This window comes from Dasypus novemcinctus, chromosome 9, assembly GCF_030445035.2.
Source record: "Dasypus novemcinctus isolate mDasNov1 chromosome 9, mDasNov1.1.hap2, whole genome shotgun sequence".
Taxonomy (NCBI): Eukaryota; Metazoa; Chordata; class Mammalia; order Cingulata; family Dasypodidae; genus Dasypus; species Dasypus novemcinctus.
The window spans coordinates 4,175,649-4,190,716 of record NC_080681.1 but is presented as its reverse complement, the minus strand read 5'-3'; the positions used below and the strand labels follow the sequence as shown (position 1 = coordinate 4,190,716).

Below are 15,068 nucleotides of genomic sequence, written 5' to 3'. Positions count from 1 at the left end.
GTACTCATTCCCAGACTCATACTCATAATTGTTCAAACTTAACACTATCTATAATCTTGCTCTCAGTAGGCAAGAACCCTGGCATGCTCTCACCTTTCTGTGGCCTTTTCCACCCCTCTCCCACAGGTCAGTCTGTCTGGAATTTCAGTCTGGGTTATATTACAAACATCCAGGTTTAGACCTTAAGATAACAGACATGCCTCCTCTGAGCTTTCATTCTCTTTGACACCAGCTGGAAAACTGTGGTAACAGTTTCAGAACTTGACCTCTTTCCAAGCTTAAAGACTTTTCTGATAAAAGTTGTGCTGATATTAATGAACCTAGGTTTTTAATCATGTAAAATGTAGTGTGTCAACATTTGGAAGATCTGCAAACTCAACAAACCAATAATTGTCAAGTGATCAACACATGACATTACAAAACCATGCATGGGTAAAAGATTCATTCAATGTACAAAAGAGACCAATGGATTTAATGGAACAGAGTAGAGAAATTTCATTTATATGGTTTCAGATTCCACACTGCAACTAACGTATAAGAACCTACCACTTGTCGAGTTTTGGTGTAGTATTAAAGAAGAATATTCACAATTTCTGGGAAGGGTATTAAAATATTCTTTTCCAGGGGGGGTGGGGGAGTGGGGTTGAATGGGACCTCACATATATATTTTTGATGTAATATTATTACAAAGTCAATTAAAAAATATATATATATATATATATTCTTTCCCTTTCTAACTACCTGTCTCTATGAGGCTGGATTTTCTTCATATGCTTCAATTAAATCAATATATTGCAGATTGAATGCAGAAGCAGAATACACGGACACATTTTTCTTCTGTTAACAGACTGTAAGGAGATTTGCAAAAATGTAAAACAATGAAACACACTTCACTATCTTTTTGTTTTTGAAACTATAGCTAATTTTCACTATAATATAAAATTTTGCTAACATGTAATAAGTTTATTATTGGGATTTTAAATGATTAATAAATATTTAATTCTCAGTTTTAATTTTTAATATAATAAATGCAGGTATATTATAACCTGCCTATTATAATATATACCCATCTATACCTACATATAACTCAAATGTTATAACCTATGTGCACAAAAACTGTTTAGGGCCCTCAATAATACTTAAAAGTCTAAGGAAGTTCTCAAACCAAAATGATTGAAAACCACCGATATATGAGATATTTTATCAATAGTTTATACATATCTATTAAACTGAGATTTGTGAATGTGTATAATTGTGTAATTATGGTGTAATTTGAGGCTTCTATGTCCTTAGTAATTTCTGACAACTATATTCTTCATTTCTGAAAGATTGTATTTTAATTATTTTTACTTTGCATATTTAGTTCTTGTATGGCTTGGTACACACAGGCTTTTTTAATTTTTATAACATGTTCATAGACAGTGCTTCTTAACATTACATAATATCTCTCCTTATCCTATTTATGCCTGCTAAATGAAATTCTATCTCATCTGATATTAATCTTTTGACTCGTGTTTTTTTTTACCTGCATGTACCTGGTATCTTTTTCTCTATTATTTTATTTTGAAACTTGCTTTATTATGTTATTTGTTTCTTGCAAATAATTTATAATTAGATTTTGTTTTTTAACCAAAACTGATTATCCCTGTCTTTCAACAAAGGGATTCAACCTGTTCCCATTTAATGTAGCAACTTATATGTTGCTCTATCAGTATGGTCTCATTTGGTGTAACAACTGATTTATTCACTTCATATCTTCTGTTCTATTTGAGGTATGCTATTTAATTTGTGGTTTTATATTAGTTATTTTAAAGAGGATGGAGTTACAAGATCTCAATTAAAGAGAAACTTGGAATCTATGAAATGTAAAGATATTTGAGAACAGTTAGGTCAAGTAAAAGAATTCACCAATCTTCAATGCAAATATGTGCGCTTGCTTATGTATTTATTATTGCATGAAGATGTTATCTGTGGAAACACTGTCACTTAATTATGCCATGGTCACAAGATGTATTTGTTTGCTTAAGGATTAAATGTTTAGTTCTAATGTTGGAGACAACAGATAAACAAATGTGCTTTTTCCCAGACCCAGACTGAATGGTTATTGGTCAAGTGCACATAAGCTTTGTTTCACCTTCCATCGTCCTGGGTTTGAAGGGAAGGATAGAGAGATCTACCCCTGGAAGATGGGAGTTAGGTTACAGAGCCTCAGGTCTCCAGGCAGGTTTAATGCATGCTAATGAAGAGAAGTGGATTTGGCTCAACTGGTAGAGCGTCCGCCTACCACACAGGAGGGTTCAAACCCCGGATTTCCTGACCCTTGTGGTGAGCTGGCCCATGCGCAGTGCTGATGCACGCAAGGAGTACCGTGCCACGCGGGGTTGTCCCCTGCGTAGGGGAGCCCCACGCACAAGGAATGCACCTTGCAAGGAGAGCCGCCCTGAGCAAAAAAAGCGCAGCCTGCCCAGGAGTGGTGCTGCACACACGGAGAGCAGAAAGATGACACAACAAACAGAGACACAGATTCCTGGTGCTGCTGACAAGAATGCAAATGGACAAAGAAGAACACACAGCGAACGGACACAGAGAGCAGACAACGGGGTTAGGGGAAAGGGGAGAGAAATAAAAATTAAAAATAAATAAATAAATCTTTTAAAAAAACTTCTTTAAAAAAAATACATGATGATGGAGAAGGGTGTGCCTTGTTCTCCCACAGCCCATGAGTCCTTAAGGGAACTGGGTCTAACATTTTTCAGGCAAAGAGAAAGGGCACTACCATTAGCTGGTCTGAACAAGGGCCGCAGCAATTGACAAAGAGGGTCATTTTCATTCAGTGTTCCTTAATTGACTTTCAACACAGTTTACAAAATGTCCTCTTCTACCAACTGCTCAAGTCTTGGCTCTTTCCTAACTTGGCCCTTCCCACATATAACGCTGGCTCCTTCTCTCAATCTACCAGAGTGGCAAAGCCTCTTAAATGCCTCTCCACAGTAACAAATAGATTCTGGCCAGTTTATAGAATAATCTTTATTTTTCCATGGGACTATAATTGTAACTTTTTCAAATTTTTTAAGCTACATAGCATGTTGTAAACAGTATTCCCAAAAGACTGAAAAATAATAATAATAAGCCTAGATCTGTGGAACTCATATCACATAATGTTGGCATTGAAGATACTTGAGATTATTTGATCCTAACACTTTGTATCATAGATAAAGTCCTAAGGCCCCGGAAAGTGAAATTGAGGTAAACCTTGTTGGTGCCCCACTGAAAGGATTCAGTTTTGTTTTGTTTGCTAACATTTGCCTCTGAAATTTTAGAGAATTGCCCTCGGGCTTAGAGCTCGATTCTTCAGTTTCCCCCACCACCCAGCCCCAGCCCAACCCCAAGACAGCCAAGAACCGGTCCTGTAAGGTACAAAAGCCGGGTGCTTTGCCCCAAGGCAAGCTCAGGTTTATTTAACTCCCCAAACTCCTCAGAGATTATTAGGCTGGGGAAGGAACGTCACCTGAAATTACACCTTCTCTTGACTTCTGCCCTTTTCCTAAACTCCTCCCCTACCTCCTTCCAGGTTTCTGCAGGCAACACTGCCTCAGTAGGTCTCTTGCAACTGAAAACATATTTTGGAGTTTTCCTCTGGGGAACCAACTGCAGTAGAATAAATGTGCCCGTGGTCATACCTCCACTTAGGGGCAGAACCAGGACAGAAGTTCCCATGTTTTGACTCAGAGTTCACTACATTTTTCTCCTCTTCACAGGGCCTTCCTGAAATTTTGTTGCAAGAAATACCACCTGATCACTGTGCCAAACTGAAGGAAGTAGAGAGTTTAAACCCTTCTATATTCATAGTCATACAAGAAGACATTGGAATTTCCACTGCAGAATTCATGGGTCCTAGTCCCCAACTCCATTCATACCAAATCCAAATTTAGTTCCTCTCTTCTCTTTTTTAAGTCCTGTATTTATAAGATTAGGAGTGCCTCCACATGCCTTTTATATATTTCCTTGAGGGACCTTACAGAGCGAGGACAGTGGCCAAAGACAGAATTCAGAGTTCCTAAGTCTTTTGGCTAAATATTTGTTGAATAAATTAAATTTGCAGAGTTTACAGAAATCAGGAATAAGAGTTGTAGGCAATGATCACCAACAGGAAATGCTAAAAATATTGGAGAAGGTCAATATTCATTCAAGGACCATCATCATTGATGAGACACTTTATCTATTATATTAACTATTTAGTGATCTAAGTACTTATCTATCTGTCTCTGACCTTATGTTGGGAACACTATGAAGTGAATAAAGTTAAATTATTGTTTCTGTCGCAGTTTACAAAAGAAAAAATGTATAAATACCAGGACTATCTATAAAAAGAAAGCAAAGAATGGAAGCAAAGAGGAAATAACTAATAAGAATATCTTTCCTATTATGCCTGTTCTTTTTTCCCAGCATAATAAGTGAGCCATTTCCTTATTAGATTTTCAGATGAAAATCAAATTGGTTATTGACGTATTTTGCAAGCTCCAACACATTACTGCCTATCTGTATCCCTCCTCCCCACTAAGATGTTCTTCATCTGTCTGCTTGCTGTGTCTGTTCATTGTCTCTGCTAATAGTCCCTGCTCATAGTCCCTGCTTGTTGTGTCTACCCATCTTCTTTAGAAAAACTGAACCTGGGACACTCCATGTGAGAGATAGGTGCCCAACTGCTTGAGCCACATCTGCTCCCTGCTTGTTGTATCTACTCATTATATCTGATCATTGGGTCAGGTCATTGCATCAGTCATTGCATCTGCTCATCTTCTTTAGGAGGCACCGGGACCTGAACCTGGGACCTCCCATGTGGGAGGCAGTCACCCAACTGCTTGAGATACATCTGTTCCCTGCTGCCTATCTTTAAAAGACTTTCTCTCCAAAAGAGCAATATTTGCTTGTTACCCCATTGAATCTTACAGGTTACATGAGATCTTCAAGAATCAAAACATCTGAGTCTTATCACTCTTTTGTGTTCTTCTGGCGGGATGACACTGTGAAGATTACATAAGTTTCTCATGTATGGCTCATGGAGGTTTCTTGTGGAGTGTAACTTCAGGATTTCCTTGAAAGAAAAAAAAGGAAAAGGGGAGAACAGTTCAGGCACTGGGCAAATCTGAAGGATGAAAGAATTAAAAACAGGAACAGGGTGATGAAAGGATACTGAATAGATTTGCCAAAAATTATATGAGAGAAAAGGATGGGAAAATAGGAGATGGCAAAACATTAGATGCACTCTAACATGACAACTTGAAAAAAGAGGATGAAGTATTGAAGTTTGAGTCACAGTATAATGGAAAGACAATGAGGGATTGTAATCACCAGACCTAGGGCAGTATCCTACACATAATAGTCAAGCAATAAAATCTTGTTCTGAAGACAAGAGTGCGGTCACCCCTCGGGCTGAAGTGTGGTTTGCTGGCCTGGCAGGGGAGCGGCCGCGGTAGGCCTAATTCCGCTGCCCCCATAATAGGGTGGTTGGTCGGGCCCACCGCCACCCCTGAAGGAAGCTCGGCATGGGCGCAGAGTGCCCTCGGGTCTCCCCTTCTCGGCAGCCATGCTTCCGCGGCCGCCCCTCCTCCCAGATGGCGCCACCCGATGCCTTGTGGGGCGGCACCCTTCTTCTTCCTTCTCCCTGCGCAGGCGCAGGGCAGAAAATTCCAGTCTGCCCTTTTCCCCTCCCCCGACAGCAGCAACAGCCAGGTGTGGGCGGAAAAATCCAGCCCGCCCTTTTCCCTTCCCCCGACAGCAGCAACAGCCAGGCGTGGGCGGGAAACTCAAGTCTGCCCTCCACCCCAGCAACAGCAGCCACCAATCCCTAAACCCTGCCCCTTCCCCCAGCAACAGCGACAGCCAATCCCTAACCACCACCCCTCCCCCGTCCAGTACCGCCCACTGACCTTTCGCCGGCAACCAATCAGAACAGGGCGTGGCTTCGACCAATCAGCCTTCCCCAGCCCCTATAAAACTGTTGCCTCTCCCTCAGTAAAGTGGACTTGCGTGTTTACCTTGTCTCTGCGGTAGTTCTTCTGCCGTGCGCCCTCCAGTCCTGAGAGCCCCCGACAAGGGCCTGGCCTCCCTTGTCCCCAGTTCGTCGCCTGCTTCTCCGGGCGACCCCTTCGTCGCCTGCTTCTCCGGGCGACCCCTTCGTCGCCGGCTTCGCCGGGCGACCCCTTCGTTGCCAGCTTCGCCGGGCGACCCCGTCAGCCGAACCGCGCAACCCCTTGTGAGACCGATCCCTCGTCTGCTGCCGGACCGACCCCTCGTCCCAGGTGGGACCGACCCCTCGTCCCAAGCGGGACCGACCCCTCGTCCAGAGCTGGACCGACCCCTCGTCCGCAGCCAGACCCCACCTCTACCGACCGAGCAAGCCGCCGCACAAGAGTAGCAATGAGAAGCCACGGTGAAGTTATGCTCTGGTATCAAACAGAGAAGTAGTTTTGGCAGTGTGTTTGTTATCCTTTAATATGATTGAAGACCATTAAGGGAAAAAACACACAAAAGGAGTTGACATGGTAAAGGTCAGACTGAAGTTGACAACAGGAGTCCCGTAAGGGTGACGTTTGTACACATTTGACAACTTGGCTTGAGAGTCAGTTCTCTGAAGACAGTACCTCCCGCCTTCGCTTACTAAGTAACTCCCACCACATCCCCCAGCTCTCAGCATCTATTCTGAAGTCTAATTCTCCTCTTCACAGTCTTTTGTTCAGTAGCACCCAACCCCCCTCCGTGTCACTGCTGACCTTACAGCTCACTGGATTTCACTAGTGTAATGACTGATGGCTCCCTCGTGGATAAAACAGCTCTGGATGTTCTCAGAGAAAGAGACAGAATATGAATTAATATTGTCAAAATGCCTTCTGCATACATCATGATTAAAAATGAAGGGAAAGGATTTGTTTAGGGAAAATAAGAACAAAGCCCTGGGTCTTTACCTGGCTACTATTGCATACAATAAAGACTGGGATATTAAAAAAGAAACCTTGGATCACAGCTGTGTAGGGTTGGAGATCTTTATAATTTCTGTTATACTTTTAATAAGGCTGCCAATGCAATATACCAGAAATAGGTTGGTTTTTACAATGGGATTTATTAACTTAAAAGCTTATAGTTCCAAGGTTGGGAAAAACGTCCAAATCAAGACATCAGGTGAAGCTCTCTCTCATCTATTCCCATTTCTCTTACCTTTTTTTTTTTCCTTTTTTCCTTTTTCTTTTTCTTCCTTTTTTACTTTTTATTATTATTTTACTCTTTTTTCTGTTTTTCTCTTTCCATCCTCTTTTTATTTTTTCTTTCTTTTTTCTTTCTTTCATCTTTTCCTCTTCTTTCTTCCTTTCTGATTTTCCCTGTTTTGTCTTTCTTCTCAATTATCTGATTATTTTATTTTATTTTATTGTTTCTTTTTTTCACCTTTTAAATTTTTTATTCTTGTGTCCTATTTTCCTTCTTATTATTTTTTCTATCTTTTTTTGTTATTTTTCCTTTTACTTTTCTCTATTTTTTCTTTTCTTTTTATTTTTGCTATTCTTTTTTTTCTGTGTGTGTGGATCTAATATGTTTCCACAGAATACAGGCAACTACAGGGATATAGAATAAGTGGAACCAGGTAAGAAAGAGGACTCCTAACACAAAACGAATCAAAAATAATACCCTAGAGTAGAAAGTGAAACTAACCAATTGAATAAGTCCATCAAGAATAAAAGATACCTAGACATCAGCAAAAAATTACAAGCCATACTAATAAACAAGAATTCATGGCCCAGTATAATCAACAAACTAAAATGCAGGAATGATCACACAATGTGGAGCAACTAATCAAGGATGTCCAATCAACTATCTTTAAATAACTCATTGAAATGAAGGAAAAGATGAAGAATATCAAGAAGACTCTGGGACCTCATATTTTTTAAATGTAATTTTTAAAAATAAATAATTTAAAAAAAAAGAAGACTCTGGGGAAACATACAGAAGAAATTGTAAACATACATAAAAAGATAACAGATTTTACAGTGATGAAAGGCATAATTCAAGAAATTAAAAATACATCAGAAGCATATAACAGCAGATTTGAACAGGTAGAAGAAAGAATTAATGGCATGTAAGATAGGGCATCTGAAATCGCACACACAGTAGAACTGATAGACAAAAAAAATGGAAAAAGTTCAGCAGGGATGCAGGAAATTGAATAACAACACAAAATACACAAATAATATGCATTATGACATTCCAAAGTGAGAAGAAAAAGAAAAGGGAAATTTACTTGAAGAAACAGATGGCCAAATATTTCCCAACTCTTATAAGAGACATGGATATACTTATCCAGGAAGCACAGCACAATCCAAGGACAATAAATCCTAGGAGATCTACTCCAAGACACATACTTATCATACTGTCAAAAACTCAATACAGAGACAGAATCCTGAAAACATCAAGAGAAAAGAGATCTATCACATATAAGGGAAGCTTGATATGATTAAGTGCTGATTTCTCAAATGAAACCATGGGGCAAGAAAGCAGTGTATGACATAGTTAAGGTTATGAAAGAAAAAAACTTCCAGCCAAGAATTCTGTATCCAGAAAAATTGTAATTCAAAAATGAAGGAGGAGAGGGAAGCGGCTGTGGCTCAAAAGATTGGGCTCCTGTCTACCATATGGGAGGCCCTGGGTTCACTTCCCAGGGCCTCATTGTGAAGGCAGGCTGGCCCACACCTGCAGAGAGCTGACAGCCCATGCCCATGGAGAGCTGGCACAGCAAGATGATGCAACAAAGGGAGACAAGCAGGCACAGAAGTACGCACAACAAATGGACACAGAGAGCAGACAGCAAGCAAGTCACAAGGGGGGAATAAATAAATAATAAATAAATACAAATACATAAGTACATAATAAAATAAAAAAGAAATCTTAAAAAAAATGGACAGGAGCAGCAGATGAAGCTCAAGTGGTTGAGAGCCTGCTTCCCATGTATGGGTTCAATCTCCAGTACCTCCTAAAAACAACCAAACAAAAAACCAACTCTCATTGGGGAGCAGATATAGCTCAGTGGTTGAGTGCCTGCTTCCCATGTAAGCAGTCCTGGGTTCAATCCCTGGCACCTCTGAAAAAAAAAATAAGGGAGAGTTCAAAATACTCACAGATAAACAGAAATTGAGAGAATTCATCAATAAGATTCCTGCATTTCAAGAAATACTAAAAGGACTTCTGGAGGAGAGAAAGTTGGAGGAGAGTGTAGAAAGGAAAATGATTGATAAGAGTAACTAAAAGGATAAAAAAGAAATAAAAATAAAATATGACAAATATAAGCCTAAAGAAAAAATGGCTAAAGTAAATATTACCTTTACAATAATAACATTGAATGTTAATGGATTAAACATTCCAATCAAAAGACACAGATTGGCAGAATGGATGAGGAAATATGACCTATCTATATACTGTTTACCAGAAACTCACCTTAGACCCAGGGACACAAACAGGTTGCAAGTGAAAGGCTAGAAAATAACTTTACACTCAAACAGTAACCAAAAAAGGGCAAGAGTAGCTATACTAATATCAAACAAAACAGACTTTAAATGCAGAACTGTTGTAAGAGACAAAGAAGGACACTATATATTAATAAAAGGGTACTCTGCCAAAAAGAAAGAAAAATCATAAATATTTATGCACCTAACCAGGAACCCTAAAATACTTGGGGCAAATATGGCAAAACTAAAGGGAGAAATGGACGCCTCTGCAATCATAGTGGGGGACTTCAATACATCATTATCACCATTAGACAGAACATCTCAACAGAGTTTCAATAAAGAAACAGAGACCTTGAATAATATGATAGAGGAACTAGACCTAATGGCCTTTCATAGAAAATTACACCCCCAAAACAGCAGGATATACATCTTTTGAATATCATGGATCATTCTCCAGGGTAGACCACACACTTGGTCATAAAACTAGTCTCAATGAACTTAGAAATATCAAAATTAAATAAAGCACTTTCTCTGACCACAATGGAATGAAGATGGAAATCAGTAAAAGACAGAGAACTGGGCTAGGTACAAATACATGAAAATTAAATAACAAACTCTTAAACCAAGTGGGTCAAGGAGTAAATTGCTAGAGAAATTAGTAACTACCTCAAAGTGAATGAAATGAGAGCCCAAAATTTCAAAATGCATGGGTTACAGCTAAATCAGTGCTGAGAGGAAAATTTATAGCCATAAATGCATACAGTAAAAAAGAAGAAAGTTAAAGTCAAACACCTAACTGCACACCTAGAGGAACTAGAAACTGAACAAACTAATCCCAAAACAAGCAGAAAGAAGGAAATTAAAAGGTTAAAGTGGAATTGAATGAAAACTTAGAAGAAAATTATTAGAATTATCAAAACCAAAAGCTGATTCTTTGAGAATATTAATAAAATTAACTAACCCTTAACTTGACAATAAAGGAAAAAGAGAGAAGAAGCAAATAAGTAAAATCAATGAGAGAGTGGATATTACCACTGATTCCAAAGAAATAAAGAGAATTATAAGAGAATACTTTGAAAAATCACATGCCAACAAGATGGACAATTTAGATGAATTTCTAGAAACACAGAAGCGACCTACATTGACAAAAAAGAAATAAAAGAACTCAACAGAAAAATCACAAGTAGTGAGATTGAACTAGTCATCAAAAACCTCCAAACCAAGAAAAGCCCAAAACCAGATTGTTTCAGAGGAGAATTCATTCCAGAAAGAACCAATACAATCTTGCTAAACTCTTCCAAAAACTTGAAGGGGGGGAACATTACCTAACTCATTCTATGATGCCAACATCACCCTAACACCAAAGCCACATAAATACTCTATGAGAAAAGAACACTACAGACTAATCTCTCTAATGAACTTAGTTGCAAAATTCCTCAACAAAATACTTGCTAATCATATCTAACAACACACCAATCAAATTATACAATATGATCAAGTGGATTTTATCCCAGGAATGCAAGAATGAGTCAACATAAGAAAAGCAATTAATGTAAGACATCTTATTAACAGATCAAAGGGGGAAAATTGCATGAGTCTTTCTACAGATGCAGAAAATGCATCAACAAAATATGGCATCCTGTTTTGGTAAAAAGCACTTCAAAAGATAGGATTAGAAGGAAACGTCCTCAACAAGATAAAGGGCATATATGAAAACCCCACAGCAAACATCATACTAAATGGTGAAAGACTAAAGGCTTTATCTCTAAGATCTGGATCAAGACAGGATGCCCACTGTCACCACTTTTATTTAGCATTGTATCAAAAGTACTTGCTTAAGCATTTAGGCAAGAAAAAGAAATGCAAGGCATTCAAATTGGAAAGAAGAAGTAAAACTTTCACTATTTTCAGATGACATTATCTTATACTTAGAAAGTCTTGAAAAATCTACAGCAAAGCTTTCTAGAGCTGATAAACATTATCAGTAAAGCCTAGGATATAAGATCAACATGCAGGAGTGGGAAGAAGCGACGTGATGTGGGGGCATTTTCAGGACTTGGAGTTGTCCTGGGTGGTACTGCAGGGACAGTTACTGAACATTGTATGTCCTCCCATGGCCCACTGGGTGGACTGGGGGAGAGTGTAAACTATAATGTGGACCATTGACCATGTGATGCAGCAATGCTCAGAGATGTACTCACCAAGTACAATGAATGTCCCATGATGATGGAGGAGGTTGTTGTTATGGGAGGAGTGGGGTGAAGGGGGTGGGGGGTATATGTGGACCTCATATTTTTTTAATGTAAAATTAAAATAAATAAATAAAGACCAAAAAAAAGATCACCATCATCAGTAGCATTTCTGTATACTAATAATGAGCAATCTGAGGAGAAAATCAAGAAAAAATTCCATTTTTAATAGCAACTTAAAGAATAAAAAATGTAAGAATAAACTTAACTAAGGATGCAAAGTACAGAAAACTACACAATATTGCTAATCAAAGAAAACCTAAATAAATGGAAGGAAATACCATATTCAAGGATTTGAGGACTAAATATCATTAAGATGTCTATACTACCCAAATTGATTTACAGATTCAATGCAATCCCAATAAAATTCTGACAGAATTTTTACTGAATTAGAAAAGCCAATTATCAAATTTATTTGGAAGGGTAAGGGGTCCTAAGCCAAAAATATCTTGAAAAAGAAAAATGAAATTAGAAGAATCATGCTAACTGACTTTACAGCATACTACAAAACTATAGTGGTTAACATTGCATGGTATTAGCCCAAGGATAAATATACTGACAAATGGGACTGAATTGGCTCCATTGTTCAGATATAGACCCATGCATATTTGGCCAACTGATATTCTAAAAGACACCAAGTCCACTCAACTGGGACAGAATAGTCTTTCAACAATGGTGCTTGGAGAACTGTATATCCATATTCAAAATAAAGAGGATCACCGTCTCATGTCCTACACAGAAATTAACTCAAGATGATCAAAGACTTGCTGCATCCTTTAATAGAGTGGCAAGAATCTCTAGAGTATATAGGCAGTGCCTAATAAAAGAAAATAGACCAATAAACCAAGCCCTTGATATTAATGCTTATACTTATGAACCTTATTCATGTAAAATTGAAACTTAGCCTAATGATATCTATTGTCTAAGAGTTATCTCCTGAAAACCTCTTTGTTACTCAATTGTGGCCTCTTATATGACTCCCAGGGATAAGCCTCCCTGGCACCAAGGGATTAATACCAAGTGCCAACCAGTGATGCATTTGGAGGAAATATTAAATACAAAAGAGTTTTTACAGTTAAGAGATTTCAAAGTGAGTTGGGAAGCCAATCCAGAAGTTATGCTTATGCACATCTTAGGCAAATCTCACTAACTGCTATAATAAGCAAAGCCTCAAACACGGGTGCTGCTGAGGGCTCTAGAGATGTTGGACAGAGAAGAAAACCCCAGGAATTTGACATCCTGTCAGTGGGCCATACCTTGGAATATATGATAACTTATTTCCCAATATAATAAAGTTAGACTTATTTCTAATTTCCCTACATATGACTTCCTACTGTTTTTATTTGAGCTTATAATTAGTACTATACATACATTAAATATATGTCTCAGTGACTTAAATCTTCTGTCTGTTCATATGTCAGTTGAATCTTGAATCTCAGCAGAGTTGCAGCCAATACCTACTCTCCAGATCATCAGACTCTCCCAGGACAACTAACAAAATGATGACAATGGACAACCCCCATCCCAAAAAGCGAGGAGTATCCACAACTGCAAGCAAATCAGTTCCTGCCATCTGCATCATAAGATCTAGCTCCCTCTCCGTCTGAAGCAGAGCAAGCATCACTATCCCAAAATCCTCAATTCTGAGATATGAACAAACATAAGTGAGGGATGCAACCATGGACCAAAGTAGGCATTAATATTGTAGAAGAATTTATAACATTGATATAAAGATAGTAGTTACCAGAGGTGCTGAGGGGAGGGGGAGGGAAGAATAGGTGGATACATAGGGCATTTTTAGGGCATTGGAATTGTTCTGCATGATATTGCAATGATGGGTACAGGCCATTTAACATTTTTCAAAATCTATTAAATTTTACAGTTGCAAAGTGCAAACTGTAATGTAAACTACAGACTTTGGTTAGTGGCAATTCTTCAATATTTGGTCATCAATTGTAACAAATGTACCACACTAAAGTAAGATGTTATTAATAGGGGGAAATGTGAGAGGGGGAGGGGTGGGTTATATTTATATCCCCTATATTTTTAATATATTTTTATTGAAGTATATCATTCATACATGAACAAACATAAACAATAAGTGTATAGTAAAAGTTGTGAAGTTACAAAATAAACATGCATAAGATCATACAGGGGTCCCCTACGTCACTCCTCCACCAACAACTTTCATTGTTGTGAAACACTTGTTACAAACTATGCAAGAGCATTGTCAAAATATTACTAATAACTATAGTCCATATCTTCCATTTAGGGGTGTGTTTTCCCCCAATCCCCTCTATTATTTTTTAAATATATTTTTATTACAGAAGTTGTGAACATACAAAACAATCAGGCAAATATGTAGAACTCCCATACAACACCCCTTCACCAACACACTACACCATGGTGGTATATTTGTTACAGATTATGAGATAATGGATAGAGTTGATGGTAACACATTTTAGTGAGTAGCGACTGGTTTATAAATGGGATTGCAGCCGAAAAGGGAAGTCTAGGGAGGTAAATGTCAATTGCAAATAAACTGGAGAATAATCTACAGACTCAATAACACAGTGAACCCAAAGGTGGATGAGAATTGTGGTTAATGGTGCAGATGCAAGAGTGTCCTTTGCGAGCGAGAGCAGATGTACGTCACTATTGCAGGGTAGTGGGAATATGTAGACGCATGGGAAAAATACAATTGGTGTGACCTATGGACTGTGGTTAACATCAATACTGTAATATTCTTGCATCAATGCCAAAGATGTTCTGTATTGATAATGGGGGTTTGGAAAAAGTGTCCCCTATATTTTTGAAGGAACTTTCTATAATCTAAAACTTCTTTAAAAATAAAGTTAAAAAAAAAAGAAATAAAAAAATTACTTTTCCAGAATTTTGGGAAATTGGAATTGTCCTGAATGACATTACAATGATGGATACAGGCCATTTTACATTTTGTCAAAACCTATAAAATTGTGTGTTCACTTCAGCAGAACACACACTAAAATTGGAATGATACAGAGAAGATTAGCATGGCCCCTGCACGAGGATGACACACAAATTCATGAAGCTTTCCACATGTTTTACCCCAAATGTAGGATATAGACTATAGTTAGTATATAGTAAGATTTTGATAATGTTATTTCCTAATTTGTAACAAATGTCTCACAACAATGCAAGGTGGTGGTGGGTTGAACTATGGGACCCCTGTATGATGTTGTGCATATTTGTTTTGTAAGTTCATAATTTTTACTATACACTTATTTTTTATGTATGTTCCTGTATGAATATTTTTTTTAAAAATAGGGAAAAATGCACCAAATGTAAG

The 15,068-nt window shown here is 38.1% G+C and overlaps 1 non-coding gene across 1 annotated transcript; it reads left to right on the top strand.

Annotated features, from left to right (window-relative positions):
- The first annotated feature begins 14,719 nt into the window (after nt 1-14,719).
- On the top strand, nt 14,720-14,824 carry LOC111763715 (U6 spliceosomal RNA). The gene has a single exon (XR_002796528.2). It is a non-coding gene; the product is annotated as a U6 spliceosomal RNA (small nuclear RNA).
- Nucleotides 14,825-15,068: the final 244 nt, after the last annotated feature.